The 8,329-nt window shown below is 39.5% G+C and overlaps 1 pseudogene; it reads left to right on the top strand.

Annotated features, from left to right (window-relative positions):
• The window catches only part of LOC109490664, a 112,710-nt pseudogene extending 105,086 nt beyond the window's left edge, over positions 1–7,624 (top strand).
• Positions 7,625–8,329: the final 705 nt, after the last annotated feature.

Raw genomic sequence — 8,329 nt, 5'->3', positions numbered from 1 at the left:
CATGGTACTGGCACAAAAAGAGACACATAGACCAATGGAACAGAATAGAGAACCCAGAAATGGACCCTCGGCTCTTTGGGCAACTAATCTTTGACAAAGCAGGAAAAAGCATCCGGTGGAAAAAGACAGTCTCGCCAATAAATGGTGCTGGGAAAATTGGACAGCTACATGCAAAAGAATGAAACTTGACCACTCTCTCACACCATATACAAACTCCAAATGGATGAAAGACCTTGATGTGAGACAGGCATCCATCAAAATTCTAGAGGAGAACATAGGCAGCAACCTCTATGACATCGGCCAAAGCAATCTTTTTCATGACACTTCTTCAAAGGCAAAAGAAACAAAAGAAAAAATGAACTTGTGGGACTTCATCAAGATAAAAAGCTTCTGCACAGCCACGGAAACAGTCAAAAAAACTAAGAGGCATCCCACGGAATGGGAGAATATATTTGCAAATCATTTGCAAATATATAAAAGACTGGTATGCAAGATCTACAAAGAACTTCTCAAACTCAGTACACGAGAAACAAATAAACAAATCATAAAATGGGCAGAAGATATGAACAGACACTTTTCCAATGATGACATACAAATGGCTAACAGACACATGAAAAAATGTTCAAAATCATTAGCCATCAGGAAAATTCAAATCAAAACTACACTAAGATACCACCTTACGCCACTTAGAATGGCAAAAATTGACAAGGCAAGAAACAACAATTGCTGGAGGGGATGTGGAGAATGGGGATCCCTCCTACATTGTTGGTGGGAATGCAAGTTGGTACAGTCACTCTGGAAAACAGTGTTGAGGTCCCCTAAAAAGTTAAAAATGGAGCTACCCTATGACCCAGCCATTGCACTACTGGGTATTTACCCCAAAGATACAGACATAGTGAAGAGAAGGGCCATATGCACCCCAATGTTCATAGCAGCATTGTACACAGTACCTAAATCATGGAAGGAACCGAGATGCCCTTCAACAGATGACTGGATTAAAAAGTTGTGGTCCGTATACACAATGGAATATTACTCAGCTATCAGAAAGAACGAGTTCTCAACATTTGCTGTAACATGGACGGCACTGGAGGAGATAATGCTAAGTGAAATAAGTCAAGCAGAGAAAGACAATTGTCATATGATTTCTCTCATCTATGGAACATAAGAACTAGGAAGACCTGTAGGGGAAGAAAGGGATAAAGAAAAGGGGGGTAATCAGAAGGGGGAATGAAGCATGAGAAACTATGGACTCTGAGAAACAAACTGAGGGCTTCAGTGGGGTGGGATGGGGGAATGGGATAGTCTGGTGATGGGTAGTAAGGAGGGCACATATTGCATGGTGCACTGGGTGTTATACGCAAGTAATGAATCATCGAACTTCACATCAGAAACCACGGGTGTACTGTACGGTGACTAACATAATATAATAAAAAAAACATTAAAAAAAAGAATTATCACTTACCATCTAAATCCTTTTTGCTCTCCCTTCTGTCCTATGCACTTAGAAATTTTGAAAAGTCAGTCAAATTTAGAGTAATGAAATTACAGTTAAAGTTTATCACTAATGATGAGATGGTACTTAGAAGTCTAATCTACAATCCTTAAATATTAATGTTTAGTGGAACGAAGTTCTATGCCTCAAAATGAATAATAAATCATCTTCCATGTAATATTTTAGTCAACCTTTGTAACATAGCTCATGTAATTATAAACTATTAGTTATGTAACACTGATTATAATTTACCACAGGAATACTTCTTCCTTGAGTCCCATTTTAAGGATTTAAAAAAAAGTATACTATCAAGAAATAAATTTTTCCGTATATTTGAAATATGTACACAAATATTTAATATATGTATATATATTTACATTTACTGCACTCCCAGATATACACACATACACATCTTCAATATAAAATATATTGTAAATTTTAAATAATATTCTGCAGTGTATTTTCCCTTCAGAATGCTTTATCAGTAATTTTGCAGCAGGAGGAAGGTAGTATTATCTGCCTTTGAGAGTCACTGCCAATCTACAGACATGCCACCCTGAACATACCTGATCTTGTCTGATCTTGGAAGCTAAGCAGGGTTGGGCCTGGTTAGTACTTGGATGGGAGAATCACTGCCATATTGCACCACTTTATGTTGGTATATGTGGGTCTTATCCCTTACTTTTTTTAGTGTTGCTAAAGAAAAAGAGATTTTGGACCATTGTTCTATATTTGCACTGTAACATTTCTGAGGACTTGAGTCCCAAAGTTTAAGTTGATCAAGAGGTGGGTCACTTAAAATCAGTTAGATCACAATCTGATTTGAGTGTACAAATTCACAAATATATATCTATATAGATTGATAGATGATAGATGATAGATAGATAGATAGATAGATAGATAGATAGATGATAGATAGATAGATGATAGATAGATAGATAGATGATAGATAGATAGATAGATAGATGATAGATAGATAGATAGATAGATACATATTTTCTTGAATCATTTCAACAGTACATAAGAAATGAAATCATGTTGCAAGGTCCTGCGAACCCGTTGAGGGCAGCAGCTATCCTCATGACCTGGCCAATCTTCCGTGCAGAAGCAAGTGTGCAGGCTGGGGAGATTGAGTGACATGCTGCCTCACCTTGCTGACCAGAAGAACCCCTTAGTAATTGCTACACTGACTCTGTAGCCCCCAGCTAAGTTTACCTCAATGGAAATTTTTTTCTGGAAGTGTTGGTTCACCCTTTAATTTCATCACAGAACTCAAACTGATCTAAGCTTTACCATTTGGGACAGGCTACCTTGCTTCACTTACTGCATTTCTAATTAAATTACAGGTGGTGATTTATAAAGAGAGCAGGAACTTTAGTGGGAGAATTCTTTGTGTAGTACATGCCACTTTTATTCTATGGGAAACACTGTTTTAATTCTTAGTGGGGAAAAAAAGACCATAGAGATGTCAGGATGTTAGTTACCCTGAAATAGCACATTTGTATTCATGTCTTCCGGATTACTGTCTTGAAGATTTTTCACCTAGAAAATCTGTACCTGTGCATTACGTACCCATTTACCATGTTTGGGTATTTTGTGTACATTCTGAAGATATTTCTGCATATGTCTTACTTATGTATCTGTATTTTTATTCTCTGAGGATTATTCATTGTTCTCATTCACCTTTGGGTAACCAGTAACTGACTGCTAAGTAGTACAGTGATATTTCATTAGTTTCAATGAAAATGATTTGATAAAACCATGAAAAAGTGCCTAATAAAATTCTTTAGTCAAGATGGCTCCATGATTTCACCTGGAAAGAACATTCCTAACAATGATTCCCATCACCCACCCTCTCTCCCTAATAAGCAATACATTAACCATCAAATGTAGGTGTGCCCAGGAACCGGATATATCTTTATGAAGCAGAAGCTTAGGGCTGGCGTGACAGGCCACCTGGACCCCAGGACTGACCTAGTAATTATAAGAACAGTTCACCTCTTTGGAGAAATAGGTTGCAAAATGAGGAAGAGAATCAGAAATCCCTGTGTAAGGAGCAAGCTGGAGCAGGTCCCTCTGCCTGTGAATGAAGGCTGGAGGTGATGGCGACCACACTTTGGCATAGCCCTTGATGAGAAACCGCTATCCTGAAGGTGGTATAAGACAGGGAAGGGCTAGAAGCCTTTGGATTGACAGTTAGGCCAATTCAGTGGGTGAGAGCTCTCTGCTGCCATCATGATATCTGGTGCTATACTGGGGGTTCTGAAAAACTGGATAAAGGTAATGCAGACTCCCAGAAATGAAGACATGAACAGAAAAGGAAAAGAGAAGTCCAAATTAAAATTTAGAGACAAAATCATATACATAAAAGTTATACACACACATACTAGTTATGTATATTAGGTATATATTTCATATAGAAATCATATCTATATTTATTTTATATGCAAAATCCAAACCAAGAGAAATTGTTCCCTAGGAAAGAAAACTAATGGACATAGAAAATGACTCCAAAATCATGTTTACAATCTTTAAGAAAATCAAGGCAAGAGCACTTCCATTAAAAACGGGAAAAACAAAACAAAAAAGGACAACAGAGTGGCAACAACAGCATAGTTTAAAAATCTTTCCAGATCCCTACACACCATATTAGGCAGGACACCTTCACTATGTGCAGGAGAGTGAAGGCAAAGACCCAGGAACACCGCTTACAACAGTGTGTGGTGATAGGGTAGCCTTGTGTTGTCCAAACCACAGGAAGGTGGAGACAAGACAGCATGAGTCATTTCTGCAACTCTGAGCCAAGAAGTGGATGGACAGTAATGTGACTTCTAATGTCCCTGTGACCCAGAAGACATAACATTCATTAACAATTAATGTCCAAAAGTGAAACAGGGAAGGCTGAAGAAGGGAGCAAAACTGGCCTGGAAATATGCAGGCTCCAGTTTGCAGATGAGTGAAGGATTCTAGAGACACAGGTGGTGCTGGGGAAGTCTGGGCTCTAAAAGCTCTGAATTAACCAACTCTAAGATCCCACCAAGGAAAAGCCGATGGGGAGGTGAAATTTTTGTGAGTGGAATCCATGTAAGAGGGACAAAGACAGGATGGGCAAAAGAGAAAAAAGGATCCAGACAAAAGTTGGGAGAGATAACTTTCAAAAAAGTTTGAAGCCATGTTTTTGGCAACTGTATTGTAACAATAAAAGGAAGTTCCAGAATCTAGAGATATAAGGTGGTGAAGCTAGAAAAATTACTGAGATCCACATCCTCTTCTAAGAGTAGAAGAAAAGTCACCTCACTTAAACATGAACAAGAGAAAATATTACCATTCGATCCCATAAAAGTTTCATCTAAAATATGTGAAGAATATAGAGAATAAGAGTTTAAAATTGACAATCTTTTACCAGATAGACAAGACTTCAAAGCAGATGCAATCTGTCAAAATGAGTTAGAATAAATAATAAAAATAATAACATTCATGAAAGCAAAGCCCATCTTAGAATTAGAAATACTCAGAAATAAGAAGATTGAAGAAAAGAAGAAAAGAGAGATTTGAAAACAACTAAGGAAGAATTGCTAATAAGTAAAAACCATTTTTGAATAAAGATTAAACTAGATGGAACAGAAGAGTGAATTAACACTAGGGATAATGCCATAAGACAAATAAAATAAGGATAAAAATTATTTGACAGAAAGCAAAGCTATATAAGATAGCATCTGAATGACGGACACGCTAAAACACTAAGAACCAAAGCAACAGAATGGAACAAGAGGCAAAACTGTAATCCAAGGAAAGTTCGCTGACATAGAGATGACTCGGAAGTAAGTGTGTATGGAAAGAATGCCCATCATACTTGGGAAAATCAACTCTGAGTGGCCAATGTTAAAACATATTTTAGTAAAACTTTTGAATTCTAAAGTAAAAGTCAGAAAAAAATATATCCTAAGAGCATCCATGGAAAAAGTCTAAATTGCTTTTAAGTGACCAGATAATTTATTATCCAACCCAGGAGACTATAGAGTAAAAGGAATGAGCACAAGGGCATCTGTAGTAAAGCAGAAACATCCTGGTGGAAAGGAGCATGTGATCCTCCTATTTAAGAAAGAAAGAAAATCGAATCCACATCAGCCTGTTTGACAGCCATGGTTTATACCCGGAAACAATGCAGTAGTAAATTTAAGTTCATCAAGGAAATAAAATAAGAACTAAAGATTTCATATCCAGCCAGATTGACTTCAAAATGCCAGGAGGGCTGTAATAAACATGCAAAAAGTCAGAAGTATTTTTCCCTTGACTCACTTCTGATACAGCAAAAGATCTTTTCAGAGGAAAAGACAAAACAAATAAAATAGCTCACATGGACCACAATCTAATAGATAAATAAATAAAAAATACAACCAAAACCAAGCGTTTGATCAGATAAACATGGATTTTGCTTATGTAAGTCACCAATTACAAAGACTTTCAGATAACTAACAAAGTGAAATCTGACATTCTACCATGTATAAGAGACACTCATCTTATCAAACAATATTTAGAAAGTTTAAAAATAAAAGAATGACAACTGTAAACCAAGAATAGGTAAATGAAAAATAAAAGAGAAGTCTCATACTTGATATTAGAAGTCAGACCTGGAAGCACTGAAAAAGCAAAGGTCACTTTATAAAGCTGAAAATTTCACAACGAAAATATAACAATTACTCATTATTTATTATCGCTCCCACATGTTAAGCAACACGGTTCTTAGTGGAGAGAGTGCAGAGCTGCAGATGTTTGGAGGAATAGAATCAAAGTAAAGTCGAGGAAATTAACACGTCTCTCAATCCAATACAGGTCAAGGAATGTAGACTAAACAACGTAACCGTCAATACAGATTTCATAGATAATGTATCAAAGTTGCGATACAAGTAGAGAATAGCTGTTCTAAGTTTATGTGAAATACCGCCCTCGTTTGGACTGCAAAACCTTCATGAATCATAAAGCAGGACAATAACCCAAAAAGCATTCTCTGACCAACATATAGTATCAAAATCAATTTTAAATCGAAGGCCTTTTTCTTAGAAAGTAAGGGGGAAGAAAACAACTATCAAAATATGTTGTGGGAGAGCTCCCACCTCACAGGCACGCTGCAGGCTGTCCACGCGCGAGGCGCAGGGGCCCGGGCAGGGTCCGAGGGTCGAGGGTCCGAGGGTCGGTGCAGCCTTTGGGCGGAGCGGGGAGCCGAGAGGCTGCGAGCCCCGCGCTGGGAGCCGCAGGAGGAGCGGTGCCCGCAGGTCAGCAGATGCAGGTGGCCCTGCAGGGTGACCCACACGTCCAGGGCCTTCTAGCGCTGATGCTCCCGCGGGCGGTGATGACGGACTGGGACGTGTTCAGTATCCCTACCAGCTCTACACTGCTCCTTCTTTCCGCAGGACGGAACCAGCAAGTCCACGTGGTCCAGACAGACCTGTTCAGTGTCCAGCCTGTGCGGGAACATACAGAACCTAAAAGAGCATGTGCTCGTCCGCTCAGGAATTAAACCGTTGCAGCGTAACCGCTGTGGGGGAACGTTCACCAGAGCCGACTGGCTGAAGGTGCGTGGCCTCAAGCGTGAAGGCAAACGGAGTTTCCAGGGCCAGATTCGTGCCATGACTTCCTTCAGCGACGTAAACGCCACGTGATGGCTTCCCAGCGCATTAACCGCAGGCCTCGGATTTACCAGCGCAAAACCTGCGGCGCCCTGCTCGCCTACTCTGGAAATGCAGTCGTGCACCTGAGGAGTCCGACCCGTGAAGCAAACCTTCCAGGGCCCTGACTTCCTAGTACGGGACTGCTTCAGCCAGAGGAAGAACAGCCCCTCATCTGGGCGATCTCGGAGAACGCAGTTCCGAGAGCAACTGCTCCGTTCAAACGTCTGTGATTCCCCAGCTCTCCTCGACCCAGAATTGTGAAAGCACTTTCCCCTTGGGCTTTCTCCGTGGGCTGGCGGAAAAAGAGAGGCAGGACCAGAGTAGACAAAGACCAGTGCTTGTGCCAAGGCAACCGGCGATGACCCCCCCAGACCCCCACATCAGAGCTGTAAGCATGAAGTGGCTTCATTGTTGGTTTTCGGACAGTGCCTGTGCCTGGTCTTGTACATTTAAATTAAATTAAAATTTTTAAACAAAAAATAAGTTTGGGAAAGAATTTTTCGTGAATGAGAGGCTGATTTTTTTTAAGTTCACAATAACATATTATTGAAACTTAATTGAAACTATGAGACTTAAGGAGAACTAGTCTACTTAACCCATATATCAGTTTCTTCTTCCATTGTTAAAAGTAGGCTAAGGAAATCAGTAAAGAGGAATTCAGATGATTATTGACCTTCCTGAGATGAAAGAGTTGAACAGAGCAAATTACTGAACAGAATTGGACAGAGAGCCTAAGTAGATGTTTACTCCCATACACAGGACATTGTACAACATTTTGTAAAGCCTGATGGTTTTGGAAATATTTACGGTAAACTTTCTTAAAAATTATTAGGGTAGGTACTTCTGAAACCCAATGTACTTTTCTTTTTAAGCTTTGTCATTTCTATTATTTTTCATGGTGAAAATTTGCTATTGGGATAGGCATTCCCTGAACTTTTTTAGTACTGCTCCAAATAATCTTTCTTCTGTGAAAGAAGGCAGAGAATCATGATTGAGAAAAGTCAGGCTGTACATGACATGTGACAGGGAGTGGAAATGAAGGACATAAGTCCCACCTTTACAGAACTCTTTCAATCTTGCTTTTCTGACTAAAACTGGTTTCCCTGGTCTTTGAATATTAATGCCTGGCTAACTAGGTCATTGCCCAAATCATTTTTTCTCTTGCCCC

This window comes from Ailuropoda melanoleuca, chromosome 1, assembly GCF_002007445.2.
Source record: "Ailuropoda melanoleuca isolate Jingjing chromosome 1, ASM200744v2, whole genome shotgun sequence".
In the NCBI taxonomy this organism is placed as follows: Eukaryota; Metazoa; Chordata; class Mammalia; order Carnivora; family Ursidae; genus Ailuropoda; species Ailuropoda melanoleuca.
Note: the sequence above shows the minus strand (reverse complement) of the source record. Positions and strands in the feature narration are given on the sequence as shown.